The sequence below is a fragment of the Phocoena phocoena genome, chromosome 5 (genome assembly GCF_963924675.1).
Source record: "Phocoena phocoena chromosome 5, mPhoPho1.1, whole genome shotgun sequence".
NCBI lineage: Eukaryota > Metazoa > Chordata > Mammalia > Artiodactyla > Phocoenidae > Phocoena > Phocoena phocoena.
The window spans coordinates 133,355,154-133,373,920 of NC_089223.1; positions in this window are offsets into that span (position 1 = coordinate 133,355,154).

Below are 18,767 nucleotides of genomic sequence, written 5' to 3' on the forward strand. Positions count from 1 at the left end.
TATAAAAATTTTATTTTATATTGGAGTTGATTTACAATGTTGTGTTAGTTTCAGGTATACAGCAAAGTGATTCAGTTATACATATACATATACCTATTCTTTTTCAAATTCTTTTCCCATTTAGTTTATTACAGAATATTGAGTTCCCTGTGCTATACAGTAGATCCTTGTTGGTTATCTGTTTTAAATATGTACTGTGTATATGTTAATCCCAAACTCCTAATTTATCCCTCCTCCCAACCTTTCCCCTTTGATAACCATAACTTTGTTTTCTAAGTCTGTGAGTCTATTTCTGTTTTATAAGTAAGTTCACTTGGATCATTTTTTTAGATTCTGCATATAAGTGATATCATATTTGTCTTTCTCTGTCTGACTTACTTTCACTTAGTATGATAATCTCTAGGTCCATCCAGGTAGCTGCAAATGGCATTATTTCCTTCTTTTTTATGGCTGAGTAATATTCCATTGTATATATGTACCACATTTTCTTTATCTATTCAACTATTGATGGACATTTAGGTTGCTTCCATGTCTTAGCTATTGTAAATAGTGCAGCAGTGAATATTGGGGTGCATGTATCTTTTCAAATTATGGTTTTCTCTGGATATATGCCCAGGAGTGGGATTGTGGGATCATATGATAGCTCTATTTTTACTTTTTTAAGGAACCTCCACTGTTCTCCTTAGTGGCTGTCCCCATTTACATTCTCACCAACAGTGTAGGAGGGTTCCCTTTCCTCCACACCCTGTCCAGCATTTATTGTTTGTAGACTTTTTGATGATAGCCATTCTGACTGGTGTGAGGTGATACCTCATTGTAGTTTTGATTTGCATTTCTCTAATAATTAGCTATGTTGAACATCTTTTCATGTGCCTCTTGGACATCTGTATTTCTTTTTTGGAGAAATGTCTATTTAGGTCTTCTGCCCATTTTTTGATTGGGTTGTTGTTGGGTTTTTTTTTGATATTGAGCTGCATGAGCTGTGTTTATATTTTGGAGATTAATCCCTTTTTAATTATAAAAAACAAACAGATTCAAACAAAGTCACTCTGATAAGAATTTCATGGCAAACTCATTAGAGGATCGTATCTCTATTTTTAAGATGATTACCATTACTATTCTGTAAAACTGACAATATGCTACACTTCATTTTGACACTTAAAATTGAAAGTGACCTCAGGAAAATAAGGAATGACAAATGTTATTCTTAAGTGTTAATGAGTCAAGCAATGGTTTATATTTGACCAACAATCCAATTTCTAAAACATCTGTAGAAAGAATTTATCTTAATGCCACAATCAACAAAAGGGAAATCGACATATTTATTGTATCATTCATTCATCTATGCTATTAACAATAACGATATACTCTTATTCTCTTAGTTTAAATACCAGAGAACATATGTTCCCACACAGTTCCTGAAACCTAGTGAGAGTTCACCAAATATTTGTTAAATAAATTAATATATAACAAAGCATAAAAGAACTTTTGTGTCTTTGTACCCCATAATCCAGTTCTTATTTACCTTACCTCTGAATTTCTTCTTCCTATTAGTCCCCAGAATTCTCTATAATCTATAGCAGATATTACTGCTTTCCTAGGTTCTAAATCAAAAGATATCTGAGGGGGCTTACCTGGTGGCGCAGTGGTTGAGAGTCCGCCTGCCGATGTAGGGGACACGGGTTCGTGCCCCGGTCCGGGAAGATCCCACATGCCGCGGAGCGGCTAGGCCCGTGAGCCATGGCTGCTGAGCCTGTGCGTCCGGAGCCTGTGCTCCGCAACGGGAGAGGCCACAGCAGTGAGAGGACTGCGTACTAAAAAAAAAAAAAAAAAAAGATATCTGAGGAACATCTCTTAGCTTACTTTGATTACAAAGTGTGTTTTATTAGTCAAAGAGAAATCCAGGGTATCTCTTCTGGTAGGAATTTTAAAAAATGATGCAATGACATAAACATTGGAAACATAAAAATTGAAACTCCTCTTTGGAAGGAAGGTGTCAAGACATTATAAAGACAAATACGCTTTCCTTTTAAAAGAGTTGCACTTTGAAAAGGAGAGAAAAAGAGAAGTTTTAGACATCGTGGCTTTTTTGGTATCACTTCTTCACTGGTAAAAACAAAAATAAAGCTCAAAATATAATTGGTAAGTGCTGAAAAATGGCAAGCCATAAAATTTGGGGTAGTTTTATTTTCAAACGCCTGGAGAAGACATGGGATTTGGCAAGCAATTGCTAATTCTTTTGAGTTTTTATTCTGGTGGCTAAACAGGACACAGTGAAGATGAAATAAAGAGGCTGATAATAATACACATCCTTTGACAGTGATACACATTCCTGTTTCAAATACTGTGTAATCAACATTTGAAGTGGCAGAATACACATCTGGGTCTCACTTTTAGGCATTTTTCCAAGCATAGACTTGTTCATAGTATTTGATTCATTTACGATATTTAAGAATAAGTGTATGATTACAATAGAATTTAAACATCAGCATGTTAGTTTATATCTCAAATGTAAGGCAAAGAGTAAGAATATGTTCCTGAAAAATCAAAGCATTTTTCTCCCCATTCTATGGAATGTCTCTGTTCATGGTCTGCTGTGGCAGTGCCAGTCCTTATAGTTGTGTAGTGTTCCCAATAGCTGAAATTTTTAAGTGACTTGATTTTCTAAAACTTGTTTCAGTAAGGTTTATGACTTAGAATATATTTACATGATACACAAATTCACGAAATCCCCCAAATTTCGTTTTTGTAGACAATTTCAGGCAACTTTCTAATCAGCCACCTTTGACTGGTTTTCACAGCCATCACCAAGTACCATACAAGTTACCTTACATCAAGGTAAAGCCTTATTTTGGAGATGTATCTTTTTAAAAAAAAACTTCACAGAATATGAATCACCATAAACTAAACTTTGTTGTCCTGATTGTCCAGCAAAAATTGATTCAAAACATCACAGACAGGGACTTCCCTCGTGGTGCAGTGTTTAAGAATCCACCTGCCAATGCAGGGGACACAAGTTCGAGCCCTGGTCCAGGAAGATCCCACATGCTGTGGAGCAACTAAGCCTGTGCGCCACAACTACTGAGCCTGTGCTCTAGAGCCCGCGAGCCACAACTACTGAGCCCATGTGCCACAACGACTGAAGCCTGTGCACCTTGAGCCCATGCTCTGCAACAAAAGAAGCCACCAGAATAAGCCCGCGCACGGCAACTAGAGAAAGTCCATGAACAGCAACGAAGACCCAACACAGCCAAAAATAAATAGATAAAATAAATAAAGTTCTTTAAAAAAATCCCAAACATTGACAGTTAAAAAAAAAAAGTCATACTACTTGAGATATATAAAAGACCTCAGTAAAGAGAAACATATGAGTAAAAACGTTTCTTGTTCAAAGAATTTCATTTCCTAGACATAAAAGACCCTCTCATTTTCTCCAAATGAATGCCAGTTCTAGTATATTTTATGAGTACCTTTATTGATGTTAGTTAGGTCCTAATGAAGTGACCCTAATATGGGAATCCCTCAAAACATTTACTAGACTCTCCTGGAAGCTGTGTCAGCCCAGATTTGGAAATACTCCAAGACCATTACTTAGTAACTCTTTGGGGAGATTTATTTAAAGGAATTTCATCTGAATAAGTAAATCCATCATTATTTTTAATGATTATTTTTAAAAAACTGGGATGATGTGAGAGAGTGACATTGACATATATACATTACCAAAAGTAAAATAGATAGCTAGTGGGAAGCAGCCGCATAACACAGGGAGATCAGCTCGGTGCTTTGTGACCACCTAGAGGGGTGGGATAGGGAGGGTGGGAGGGAGGGAGACACAAGAGGGAGGGGATATGGGGATATATGTAAGCATATGGCTGATTCACTTTGTTATACAGCAAAAACTAACACAACACTGTAAAGCAATTATACTCCAATAAAGATGTTTTAAAAAATAATAAAATAAAAGAGCATTCTTCCATGTCAGTGTTTCCCCATCTTGAACGGATCTTAGTCATTCTCTGAGGATGGATTGGGTTCTAGCAACTTCTCTGAACACCTGGGAGGAGTAAGCCCTGGCTCCTTGCCATTGTTACAGAAACATTTATCTTCTGTCCACCTAATTAATGAGTCCTTATCCAGAGATCCCAATGTGATAGAAGGTGTTAAATGACTGTGGACCACCTCATGTGAAATAATGTCTACAATAATCATCATGGAGCACAGTGTGCAAGTAAAACAGAAAAACAATTGTTTCACCAAAGAAGCTGTCATCTTGAATTAGCATAATGGAAAATGGCAGAGCACAGATGGTTCGGTGTTTTTTTAATACTTAAACCTATGAACATAACACTGCGTCCTGGTGTTCGTGTTGTGGCAGTGACTTCAACTCAACTGGGAAAGAGTGCTTGGAAAGACTGTTCAGAAGAAAAAGTATCCATCACTGTACTTTTTGTAACTCTGAAGACCTGTTCACGATTTGATTATGGATCTATCTACTACTGCTACCAGGGGCAGGTAGCTCCCTGTCAGTTCTGTGTCCCAGAACTGACATAGGGCTTTTTGCTCCCCTTGTTACCCTATTCTCATCGCTTCTGTCTGCTCCAAAACTACAGCTAAAAAATGAAAAGAGCACTTATTTCCACTGTTTTTTTCCTTTCTTGTCATTGGATTCTACTGTGATTCCAAGCCTGCAACAGTGCTTTGACTTTAGCCACTATTTTGAACTTGCTGGCCTTTACACCTTTCCAGGATACAACCAACAAAAGTTGAGGGATATCCTCCTGCAGCCATGAAGATGCACCACTCAGATCTCCTACTATGGGGAGCATGACGGATGAAGGACCCCAGCTGCTGTGGTTTGAATCCACCACCAAGTTCACACAGAGGCCACACTTCCTATAGGTTAATATCAGATGACAACTGAGCCAGGCAAGGATACTGAGGCAGGTCCCTTTCTACGGGTTATAGGACTACGTGGAAGGCAATATATTTCCGTAAAGGCAGAGGGCAGCAGATGATGTCTGAGATTTGCAAGCAGTCTGCACAGAACACCAATAAAAGGCCAAAGTTGGGCTTCCCTGGTGGTGCAGTGGTTGAGAGTCCGCCTGCCGATGCAGGGGACACGGGTTCGTGCCCCGGTCCGGGAAGATCTCACATGCCGCGGAGCGGCTGGGCCCGTGAGCCATGGCCGCTGAGCCTGCACGTCCGGAGCCTGTGCTCCGCAACGGGAGAGGCCACAACAGTGAGAGGCCCACGTACCGCAAAAAAAATAATAATAAAAAATAAAATAAAAGGCCAAAGTTGAATATTGTGCCTTTTTTTCAGGTTCTGTTAAACAACTTAGGGGAATTAAATAGTTACTTTTATTCAGGTGATGTGAGAAATCATTTTTTTCAAGAGAGACTTGCCTAATTCTGGTTTAGAGTTATTTACATTCATGTATTCAGCACCTAATATTTTTCTAAGGAAAGACCAGTGTCCAATAAATGGTTTTTTTAATAAATAAATATTTATTGTATCAACTGATATCAAATTTTTTATCATCCACTTTCAGTGAAAAATGAATATAGGCATTGTGTATATCAGATCACGTTATGCAGAAAATCAGGTAGTCAGGGTTTCATTTTTATAGAAAACATATATAGAAAAAGTAGATAAAAATGAGCAATTCATAGAAGAAATAATAATATTTAGTAAGCACATAGAACGGTCCCAGTTTTAGTAATAATATAAGGAATATAAATAAATATATAAAAGATACATTTGAGATATTTATCACCTATCAGTTTAGCAAAAGTGAAAAAAGATTAATGTACAGTTTGGAAGATATAGAGAAGTAGGCCATTTTATACATTTCTGAAGTCATACTACCTCTTTTAGGAGGGTCATTTGACAATATCAAAATTTCAGCTATGCTTTCCTTTACATACAGAGCAAGTCTTAAAATAAAAATATATGTGACTTAAATTGTACCGATAATAATTAGATAATTTGTATACTAGCCATTAAATGGAACACAATATAAGTTGTCAAAAAATTAATTAGATATCCATGTACTTATGGAAAGAATCATATGTTGTACATCAGTACATAAATATCTTCTTAATTTTTAAAAAATGTGTCTTGTGTGTGCATGTGTGTGTGTCTGTGTGTATGTATAGTCATGTTTTTTTAAAAGATTCTGGGAACCATTATTTATAGCATAATCTATATTATTTGGTTTTAAAATAATAATATGCATACTTGTGTGACAATAATGAAAGTCAGGAAAGATATGAATCACATTATTAACAGTGATTTACTTTAGGCAGAGAAGATTATGGAGGATTTTCATCTTGTATTTTATAAGATTCTGTATTACTGGAATATTTTGGTAATAAGCATGAATCACTTTCATAATCAGGAAAGTAGAACCATTAATTCTAAATTCATTATAATTATGTAATATTTTACTTTTATAATTATAATATAATTATTATATACATTTATACTTTTATAATTATGGTTATACTTATTTTATCATTATACTTACGCTTATACTTTTTGGTCTCATGTGAGCTAATTCCCTTATTTCTGTTTTAATAATTTTGGGCTCTGTCATTAAGCAGATAATGCACTTCGATAATTAAAACTCATAAAAAATGGTAACACACAATCCAGTTGTGGCTATCGTTAATGTTGTATGTGTGTGCATGCACACATATATATGTACATGATTCAGATATTTTCAACTATTTGGTTTTGTACCAAATAGACAGGTGGTGTCCCATGGACACAAAAATAATCTACAAATTGCTGCTGCATGCTTTTATGCTCTTTGTACGTAATGCCTTGTCATGATGACATAAAAATTTACTTCCACTCTGTCTAGCGGTCAGCCAGCCTATGAGCATAAATTTATAGAGTCAGGGATCTATTGAAATAGTCATTCCTTGGGGTCAGTTTTCAATCTTCACTTCCCTTTTTTTTTTTTTTGCGATACGCCGGCCTCTCACTGTTGTGGCCTCTCCCGTTGCGGAGCACAGGCTCCGGACCCGCAGGCTCAGCGGCCATGGGTCACGGGCCCAGCCACTCTGCGGCATGTGGGATCTTCCCAGACCGGGGCATGAACCCGTGTCCCCTGCATTGGCAGGCGGACTCTCAACCACTGCGCCACCAGGGAAGCCCTTCACTTCCCTTTTAATGATTACGACAATTTCATTGCCAACTACGATTCCAGTTTTCACAGGGATATCTCAGAAGACCTCAGGGGTCCTGTTGATAATCATCCAATCTGAAGGCAGAGATAAATGATCCATTGTGTTTTATTGAAGAGTTCTAATGCAGGAGCTGACAGGCTGTGGGAATTCCTGAGCTACTAGGTCATTTCACAGAGAAAGTGCTATATTCTTTTGTGCGTCTGTTTCCCTCTACAAAAATGATGATTCATACGTAATTGAAGAAATGTCATTTCAACACTATGGCTAGAATTTTGAAAGTCTCAAACAGCTGTATTTTTTCATTAGGGTATAATTCTTTCTTTTTAAAAATGTATGGGTGTGGGGGAGGGATGAATATTTTGGCTTTTCCTCTCACGAATGTTCATGAAGAGAACTGCTCTCTGCTTCCCATACCAGATGAAGGAGTAGCAACATACTGAAGTTATTGACAAAGAGGGAAGAAGAAGATTGTAAATCATTCCAAAGTGGCACATCAGGGGGATCCGTGGGGAATTAGCCAAGAACACATTGCAGGAGGAGAGGGAACTAGGATACTTATAAGTTGTTTTTATTTAGCAGATTTTTTTAAAGGCAGATATTCAAAAGGAAGTGTGTCAGTCTGGTTGATCTTATGAGGAACTATTCAAACTGAGCTGTGTCCTTTTAATAATTATGAAACCTAGACCTAAAGTATATACGTGTGAAAATCGCTGTGTTAAAACTGGATTGACTATTGTCATACTCCTCACCAGTACAACAATATAGTGTACTTCTCATCACAAAGAATGAAACGACTATTGACACCATTACAAGGGAAGTGGCTTGCTATGTATAGTGTGATGAAGAAAACGTGTTTGCCTTACTTTATTTTCAAATTAACCTCTTTTTTAAAAGAATCATATAATTTTTTTATCACTGGCCAATAGGGTATTCCCAAATAATTGTCTAAGCTGTATCATGAGAGATGATAAGATACACAGCCACTATTATCAGTTAATGTAGCTATAGGCACCCTGAGAAAAAAGAAGCTGGTTAGGGTAATTGCCAAAATTCTCATTTTGAGAATGAGCTACCTGGAGTTCAGAAAAGCTAAGGAATATGCCCAGGTTCCCGTAGCTAATAAGTAGTATATGTGGGACTTAAATCTATATCTTTTTGATTCTAATGCCTATGTGTTTTACAACCATGATCCTTTGCCTTTCCCATGGTACTGGTAAAATTCACTTTTCCTGTAATGTTGCAAAAGAGCTTTCATGAGAGAGATATTACATTATCACTTATATCTTTTCGTCTTTTGAGACATTTTAAAATTAGTTTTTTTTACTGTTACTTTAAGATATTTACTTATTTATTCTCTTTGTGCCAAAATGGATTTAAATCAACTTCAACTGTAGGAATGACAAAAGCTAAAATGACAATTCTGACTTAAGTGAATTTTACTCTTTTATTTTTTTGTAAAGTTTATCCTAGGTAATAAAGAAGTTAGAGTGCATTTACAGACTAATGTATTCAATGACTACTGGACTCACTATGTTTTAAATAAGAATATAACAAGTATAAACTAATTGCTGGAATAAGCATATCATAACTAAATGTTGCTGGGACAAGAAGAAATGTATCCCAGTCTATATAAGAGATGCTGATTTTTCTACTCAGTTTACTCATCCTTTATTTATTTTATGGAATTCTTCTCTTTCTCCCTCATAATAAGTTGTTTGAGTTCTTTTTTACCATTTATAGTCTTCTTCTAATTTTTCTATTAATCACGAGCATATGTTTCTTTACATCATAAGCATAGTTATAATAGATGCTTTAAAGTCTTTGTGAATTCAAAAATCTTATATCTTGACATTGATTTCCATTGAAGGTCAAATTTTGTATTGTCTCCTAGACATTGTGAATATTAGGTTGTAAAAATTGTGGATTCTATTATATTCCCCTGAAGAGTGTTGATTTGTGTTGTTCTTTTAGCCATCAGTTAATTTGTTTGGAACCAAATTGCAAACTTTCTCTTGGATGGCAGATCAAATCTCACCTCAGTTCTTTGATTCTTGCCCTGGGCTGCCTGAAGTGTGGAATGAGCCAGGGATTTGAGCGTAGTTTACACACAGAATTTAAGGCTCCTATCTATGACTCTACCTTTCTTGGAATTTTCCCTTCATTTTCCAGCAGTTGTGATTGCCTGAAGCCAGAAAGATTGCAGGCTTTTTATCAGCGATTGAGCCATCCCATATGGCATAGACTAGAAACCCTCAGATTAAAAACTGCAAAATTAAGAAATTTCCCTTATGCCTTCCCTTAATCTGAGGGTTGATTTCCCTCCTGAACCTCCTTGTTTTTTGTTACCCTGCAGTGCCTTTGATAGTTTTATTTGGGGTTTTTTTGTTTGTTTGTTTATCTAGGGACAAATTTCTATAATTTTAATCTTACATTATTTGTATCAGTTCTATGTTTATTAACATAATTCTTGGGTTATAAGTAACAGAAATACAACTCAGTCTGTCTTAAACAAAACAGAAAGGTACATGGCTCACACTACTGAAATAGTCAAGGTTAATTTCCAGAATAGCTGGATTAAGATTCTCAAACAGCATCACCAGGAATTTGTTTTTCTTACATATGTTATATCTTGGTTCTGATTCCTCTCTTCATAGGTTTTGTTCTGAAGGATTCTCTCCCCATATAGTTTTCAAAGCTCCAGACCTAAATGCTACCAGCTGAAGGACCTCAGCAGAAAGAGAAGGTCTGATACCCACTGGTTCCAGGAAAAGCCTTGGAACCAACCTCTGCCTTTTTGGCTGGTTGATCCATTTCTAAACTAATCCCTGTGACTGCAATTGACCAAATCTAGGTCATGTGTTTGACCCCAGGAACTGGCTGTGAGTTCAGTCTCATCTAAGCCACATAGCCTGAAAGTAGAGGAGAGTGGTTCCCTAAGGAAAATCAAGTGATAATACTAAATGAAAGAGAGGCTAGTAGATAGTTCAAACAACAGAATCTCTCTGTTGGCACAGACAGGAAAAGAAAAACATGTCAAATTGAGAGAAGGGAAATAACCAGTAACAGATGGTGACCAAAGTGGCTCTTGTTCATTGTCAGCTTTCTCCTTCATCCTCTTAAGAGCCGAGTCTAAGTCCCCTCTTGAGCACATTGCCTTTCTTTGACTCTTTTCATTAGAGTTCTGGTCTCCCTTCCCTTTGCCAACAGAAACAGGGGTTTAGTTCAGTTTCATTTTACCAAAAATAAGCAAACTATTTTCCTTATGCTGCCCCACAGCAGCCAGGGACATACATCCAACAAAAACCTCTCCCTTTCTAGAGGACGGAATAGGCACAACAGCTTTGTCGACAACAATGACCATAATCTACTAAGAAAAGGAAACAAAATCTCCATGTTAAAATAAAGAAAAACCAGTAAGTCCGTACATTTTGTAAATGGGAATAGCTTTAAAAAAAAGGATCAGTTCTTTTGGGTTACAAGATTATTTTTGTGTTCCGTGTGACTCATACAGATATGGAAGGAGAATGTACAATTTTACTAGCTTAGGAAAAAGAAATTCAATTTTATTTTAACGTGTGTCTTATAATGGCTCTCAGTCCCCAACTCGTCATGAGGCAGTCGATGGTTTAGCTCAGGTTAATCTTACCTGGGTAATGCGCCTTCATTAGGGCCTCTTTGCACTATTAGTGAACTCCATCCAGTGAACTCACTTCTAATATTATTATTGCTTCTTTTCTCTCATCATCTCTACAAGGAGAGATATTTCAACTGTTTTTTTTTTTTTTTTACTGATCTTTGAAAGTTTTTTTTTCTCTTTTACTTGGAGGGAGCCGCTTCACAGCTCTAGGTTTACCCCTGGTAGCCAGTTCAGACCCCTAGTCTTCTGATTCCCCTCCCCCGCCCATGTCATTGCCCGTTATATGCAGAGGCCCACTGTAGCAAAGATGCTAGTTCTTATTTGTCTCCTGTAAGAGGCTGTCTGTTAAAGAGAAGATTCTCTTGAGATTTTTATATTAGAGAAAGTAGGTATATTTTTTCTACTTCCAGATTTTTCTATAAAGAGAAGCAGAATCCCAAAGCAAGAACTGGGAATTGAAATCTGTTGTCTTGTTCACACACCTTCTGATAGACACGCTTTCTCCTTTCCCCATAAACAAGACCGTCACCTCATAAGAACCACTAGTGCCATGATCCACCGTATCAATTGGCCTTTACCATTTTCTCAAATCATTAAGGGAGGAAAAAAGCTTAAGTTAAGATTGGGCCAGACATGTAAGACCAACGTATAAACTCACTGTCAAAAGATGAGCTACTTTAACCACTCACAAGAAGAAATAAACTATAGCAGATGTTTGTTTTTCCTCTTGTCCGTGTATCACCATATGAAAATTAGCAGCAGTCTGCCAAATGGCACATACAGCATGTGTGTGTACATGTGTGTGTGTCTGTGTTTTTGCTCATTTGTACGCTGGTATAGGTATATGTTTATATAATATATATTGTAATACTCAGGACTTAGGGACAGCATTTACAAAGTCTTGCATCAGCAACTCGTTCATCTACCCTGGGAGTAGTGTTAATTGCTCTGTTATACTGATGGTTTATATATAACCCAGCCTTCAAATGAGATTCATTGAAAGTTGGCAATGTTCGTTTACATCTGCAAAAAGGTGAGCATTTTTCTCCTAGCTTGGGAATAGAGAAGACTGTTACTCATCACTTAGTGTATGTCTAAAGAACGATATTTTTGTTTGCCTTGATTATTATGCAAAGCCACGAGGCAGACTTTGTATTAAAAGAAATTTGCTGAAGAACTTTAGGGAAAAACCATGGCTCTCACAAAATAACCACATGCCGGACAGGATATTTATTTAAAACATTTGTTTGAATACATATGAGGCAGAGTGAACAGAATTACAGAATTATCCTGCTTATAAATTTATTATCCCATTATTTAGATAGCATCGCTAACTTTAAAAATAAGCTTTACCTTCATTAAGGTATTTTATTAATGGAGACCGTATTCTCTTTCCTTGCATAATATGAATAGAAAACATTCAGCTGTTCGTGGGTAGTCTCATTCTCACAGTTCATTTGAATAGCATAGCTTAAGTAATTTAGGGAGAGGTGGAGTAAGCTAATTCTAGCATGCAAAGTGCGACAGGTATATAGTAGTATTAGCTAGTAGCAATCTCCATTGGTCCAGGATGAAGCAGTGCCTATGATTTGGAGGCTTTGAACCATCCCATCACCTTCAGCGTGACGCTTTTATTTCCCACCCGACACCGAGGTCATCTTAAAACTCCCTCGGGTAGGGCGGGGGAGAGGGAGAGAGAGATGAGTATACATGCGACTCCATTTTTAACATTAAAAGAGGTTCTGTGAAACCTGGGTTTCTCGTGAGAATTTTTGAGTTGATCATTTGGAATGATAAATTCCGATATAGTTTCTTCCGTGAATAGTTGTGCCTTCCCAGAATTCACATCAACGTAGTGTTTATGGAACATCTTCTCTGTGCCTCCAGGGACTCTGAGAGGGACTGGGGATATAAGGAGGAGAAGCTTATATGTTGATCTCATTATTTTCATAGTTTAGTAAATAAATGTTATCTTAGCTAACTGCTTCAGCAAGTAGTAATATTATAAGGCATTTCCTAAGGAGTTAAAAAAAAAACGCAGTGCGGGGGCACTGCTCTTAGACTTAATTATTTTCCCTTAGAATAGTTTAGTTTTCTTTTCCAGGTCTCCAAACAATTACTGAAATAATAGTTGAGATAGAAGAAATGTTGACCTCCTGATCTCAGCCCCGCTCTTTGTCTTATTAATACCATCATCAGTCATTCAGTATTACTGTTGAGATAAACCTAGACACAGAAAAAGCATGTCCTTTCTGTATATGAACCCAGTCAGTGAAATGAATAAGAGGATTGCAACTTAGGAAGGCTTGGCTAAGCCGAGATATGCTTACCCTTTCCTGTGAAGATGACTGCAAGATAGCAGACATGGCTGCAAACCTACTTAGATTTGTTTTTTTCAGTTAGGTTACCTAGATAAGCAAGGGCTCAAACTTGGAAGAGCTTCTGGGCTATGTTGGTCTGAATGGAGGGAATAGATGCACAGATCATAAATTAAGGCTTGGAAACAGCCTGTGAACTTGTGCCAGCAATAGCTAATTTGCAACGATGGGGACTTCATGGAAATGACAGTTTCAGTCGGCATGGGGAGGCAATCAGAGCCATTTGAGAGGATGGAGAGAGTCTGGTGCCTGCCAGTTGATGTTGGCAGGGGATTGTCAACCCACTGGGTACCAGGACTCATCGGCATATTTAATGTTATGAGCACAGACACTGTCTTTAAAAACATAAGCCGTGAGAGGGCAATGTGGGCGTCAGACTGCAGGGAATAGCACTTCAAGCAGGTGGATGGTACAAAGACTCATAAAAGTGTGGCAAATGGGAAATAGGAATAGAAAGGAGCCAGAAGCGAGGAGAGGTAAAAGGCCAGACATAAATTCACAAGAAATGTGAGTCTAGAATTTTTAATAATCATTTTTCTCTAATAACAAAAGTAACAGGGCTTCCCTGGTGGCGCAGTGGTCGAGAGTCCGCCTGCCAATGCAGGGAACACGGGTTCGTGCCCCAGTCCTGGAAGATCCCACATGCCGCGGAGCGGCTGGGCCCGTGAGCCATGACCGCTGGGCCTGCGCGTCCGGAGCCTGTGCTCTGCAACGGGAGAGGCCACAACAGAGGCCCGCGTACTGCAAAAAAAAAAAAAAAAAAAAAAGTAACAAATGTTGAATGCAAAAAGTGAAAAAGACAAATAATGTTAGAAAATCCAGAAAAGCACAAAGGGAATAAAAGTTATTCTACTACCATTACCACAAATAGTACTGTTAAAGCTCTACTCTAAGATTTTCTAGGATTTTTAGTTCCCTAATAAAATAATGAAAAGTATTAAGGGTTAGGGTGGGCAAATCTATTATAATGAAGATATGTTAACTTTCCTCTCCCACGTCTTGTATTATATTATAAACAACTAATCTGTAAATTAGGGTAATTGCAGCAAACTACTAAGAATATTATAAAGACCCTCTGTTAACTTACAATTTTACCTACATGGTAAGAAATAGATATTTTGAGGATAGTTGCTCATGTGTGTATACTGATAGAAATTAATGAGACTATAAACTAGCTCTAATTACATTACCTTAAATTCCACTGCTTGAAAATACTTGTGAACAGGTGTTAGATGCCACACGAAAGGCTTTCGGTTGTGCATTAGATACGTAGTCTTACTCAGTGTTAGGTATGTCATGCTTTTTATTCAGTATTGAAAATACAGCGATGATACATCATCAGGTACGGCGGGAAACAGTGTGAAAGCAGTAACTGATGAGTTTTCCTACTTTGAGCTTTACAGAATTTCTCCAGTTGTATCTATCTCATCTCTTAGCCTGGGAATTGAGGTCACAATTTTTCCTAGAAAAAATAATCCTTGTGGAGGCAGTGACCGCCTGCCCTTCAAACCTTTCCTTCTCAAACCCAGAATAGGTAAATAGACTGTCACCAAGGAGGGGTAAAGAGAGTTTAAGGGAAAGCGGAAGAGAAGTCAACTCTGGTATTTTGGAGAATTAGAACAGGACTTTGCAGGAGTAGAATAGGGCTCTGCAGTGTAGCAGGGGTATCTGATTGGGATGCTGACATTGGATGGGAATGGGAGACGGTCTTTCCACATCGTTTGGGTTCCAGGATGCCACGGAGAAAAAAAATATTCCAATCTCCCCAATAAAATTTCAGGCTTTAGTTAAGAGAAAGAAGCTAGTGAGAGGCTCAAGGGAGACTGAAGCCTGGGAACCTCTGTAGATACCAAATTGAAAAAGTGTCCTCCTCTCCATCTCCGTCTCCATAACCATGGACTCTGGTAAGAGAGAGGGTTGCCTCAGATCTACCCACCCTGCATCACAACTGATTGCATAATGGTAGGTTAGGTTTTTCTGTCATCAGGTAGAATAGGGTTTGAGATTGTTTAATAATCCAGTTACAAAGTAGAAAAAAAATTACTTCATTTTCACCCTTGAGTATCTAAACTCAATGAACCTGTATGCCTATTTCTCATATATTTTAGAATTGCTACTTACATTCTCAATTAACCTCACAGTAACTCTATGTTGTAGGTGTTATTGGTCCCCACTCCTTATTCATTCATCATAAATAAAATGTATTAGGGCTACTAGGTGCCCAAATCTGCACCAGGTTCTAGATATTCTCTGTTATAACAGACACTTATTGGGCCCCACCTAACATTTATGGAGCCCAAATTCACTCTAAACATTTTTTTATGGCAACCATCTTTGAGATGGTGCAACTGACAACCACTTACATCTCAGCAGCCGTGGGTGCCTCGTATTCATGCCTGTGCGATCTGGAAATGTGGGGAAGTTACCCTATTCCATGAGTGACCCTCGACCAATGGGGCTTGGGAGCCAGTGGACAAATGGTCCACATTTTGTTCCCTTGAGTAAACAATTCTGGCTTTTTAGAATCTCTTGGCTTGACTTTGCCTCAATTATCCACAGCAGTGAGCAACTCAACAATGAATCTCCTACTTTATGTCACTTCCCTCACTTCCTCAGCATGCTCTCTGCCATTAACTCCCCAATAAACTGTCTATCCATCCATCCATCCATCTCACACATACTCACATGTGTGTGAGAGGATGTCTGTGTATGTGTTGGAGGGAAAGAGCCATGGCACTAATTAAAAAAATGTGTAACTCATGGCCTCAGGAAGCTAATGGTTTTGTGGGGAAAATGTTAAAACTAGAGATTAGAGAAGTTTAGACACTTTTTCGAGACTAAATAGCTAATGAGAGGTGCAGCTGGAGTTAGAAACAGGACTGCGCATTCTCAAAATGTGTTCTTTCCACTATAAAATGGAAACCAGCAATTTATGGTGCTATAGTTTATGTTGCAGCACTGTTAAGATTTTCCTTCTTTACATGTACTATGTTCTCTTCAAAATAGACAATGATGTCAAGGAAGTGAGAGAAATGAGGTATTCTATAAACTGATTGAGGTTGTGATGTTTAGCAGCAGGTTCAAAGAAAGAAAGTTTGGGTTCAGAGTCAGTAGAAGAGAGTGTGAGAGAATAAAAGTACAAATAAATTCTGTGTAATTTTCAGAGGAGATGAAGTCAATGAGAAAGACATCAAAGAATTCCTATAAACCATTTGAACCCTCAAATCCAAGTAACTTAATTTCTTTCCATCCACAGTTTGAAATAAAGACTTCAGAAAAATAATGTACTCGAAATTACAAAATTAGTCTAAAGACCTGTACTGAAACTCCAGGGGCATGGCTTGCTATTGTATTGCATTTGCCCAATAGCTGTGGGCACTTGATCAAGGGCTCCACAGGGAGAATAGTTTTCAAAATTAATATGGGTTGCCCTTAGCTACACACATTTGACTTTCCATGTAATTAACGTTATATGACGATATTCTAAAAAGTAAGCAGTATTCACGATGTCATTTTTTTCCAGTCGAGTGTTCGTGTTAAATAGCACTATCCTATTTATAGAAAAATATTCAGGTGATCATTAATATTTGTTGCAGGGAATTTAAAAGTTCTTCCACAGAGTTTCAGAGTCCTTTTAAATACCTGAGACCACAGCTGAAAGTCTGGTGGATAGCATGAGGCAGTAGCTAGATGGATTCAGGTGCCCCTACCTGGTTTCAACCAGAGCTGCCTTCTGTTAGTGTGTTACATTGGCTTCCTGGTAGAATATAATCATAGAAACTTATTTTATTAAAATAATTGAGAAATACAAAAATTAAAGTGATGATACCAATTGAAAGAAACACGTTGTTTAAATTTAAAATAACTGAAACAAAATTATAAATCTAGTTGTGTCAAAAATTTTTAATCTGTAGCTTGATGGGCAAAGTAACTAGACTTAAGGAGGACAACTATATGTTCAGTGCTGAAAGAATGAGTGCAATTAAATAACAAACATGACAGTATAGAAATACATGGTTAGACATTTTATACACAGGTTAAAATTAGGGATATGGCATAGTTTTAATCACTGGGATTTTAACAAATTTCTTCAACATTTATTGAGTAGCTGCTTTGTGTCAATCACTTTCTGACAAATAGGGCTGTACCTCTGGACAAAATGACCTCTTGGAACATTCTAGTGGAGAAAAGGAAAAAAAAAAAAACGAAAAGCACAACAACAAAAAAGTAAATTATATCTTAGGTTGCGTATTAGTTTCCTTTGGCTACTGTAACAATTTAACACAAATTTGGTGGCTTAAAACATCACAGATTTATTCTCTTACCATCTTGGAGGACAGATAACTGAAATCACTTTCACTAGGTTAAAGTCAGAGTGTCTGCAGAACTCTGGGGGAAAATCTGTTTCCTGGTCTGTTCTGGCTTCTGGAGGTCACCTGCAGTCCACTTGTGACCCCTTATCTCTTTCTTTCATCATCACACATCCTTCTCCTCTTCTGTATTCAAATATCCCTCTGTCTCTCTCTTTTAAGTGCACGTGGGATGGCACTTAGAGCCTGGTTCACATAAATAATACAGGATAATATTCCCATCTCAATCTCTTTCGTTTAATTACATCTGAAAAGGTCCTTTGGTCACATAAGATAACATTCAGAGATTCCAGGGATTAGGACCGGAACATCATTTGGGGTTTATCACCGCGAGTGATTATCACTCAACATAAGAGAGATTAGGGGTATCCTTGACATGCTATTTTTAAGTAGTGTCTTCAGGGTAAGTCTCATTGAGTGAGTAACAATTGACCAAAGACAGGTAAGAAGTTGGTTATATGAATGGCAGAGTAATAGCCATTTAAAGAGTTTAAGGGTGGGGGTGTGTGTCCATGTGTCCAGAGTTGAATCAGGAAAGAGAAGAGAAGTGGAAGATACGTCAAGGAGTAAATGGCAGGGTTATGTGAGATTTTTAAGGAAATCAATTATTCTCAGTGAAATGAGGAGCTCTTTCAGGTTTTGGGGTTGAGAGGTGACATGATGTAACTGATGGCAGGATCACTCTGGCTGCTGTGTTGAGTGTATACTAAATGGGGCAGGAGTGAAAGAAAGGAGACCCATTAGAGAGATATTGCAGAAAGCTGAGAAAGAGCCTGTAGCTGGTACCAGAGTGTAGAGAAGATGGCAAGAAATACTCAGATTCTGAATATGTTTGAAGACCATGCCAAAATGATTTGCCAACAGATTGAATGGAGTATAAGAGAGAAATTGAGAAGAAAAGGCATCTCCAAATTTTGGACTGAGCTTTAGGAGGGAAAGACTGTAGGAAGATAAATTTAAGAGTAAGGTCTGGAATTCATCTTTGGATGTGCTAGTTTGAGATTTCTGTTGGGTGTCCAAGTGGAAGTGTAGAGTAGCCACCACTTGAGCAGGCTGTGGAGGAAACAGTGTTGTCAGCAGACAGTTGTGCTTTCAGAGAGTTTCAGAGAAGTACTGAAGGATACAAGCAATTATGCTAATAACGGTCCATTAATTTCAGACAGTAAGGTGGATGGGTTCGCAAACT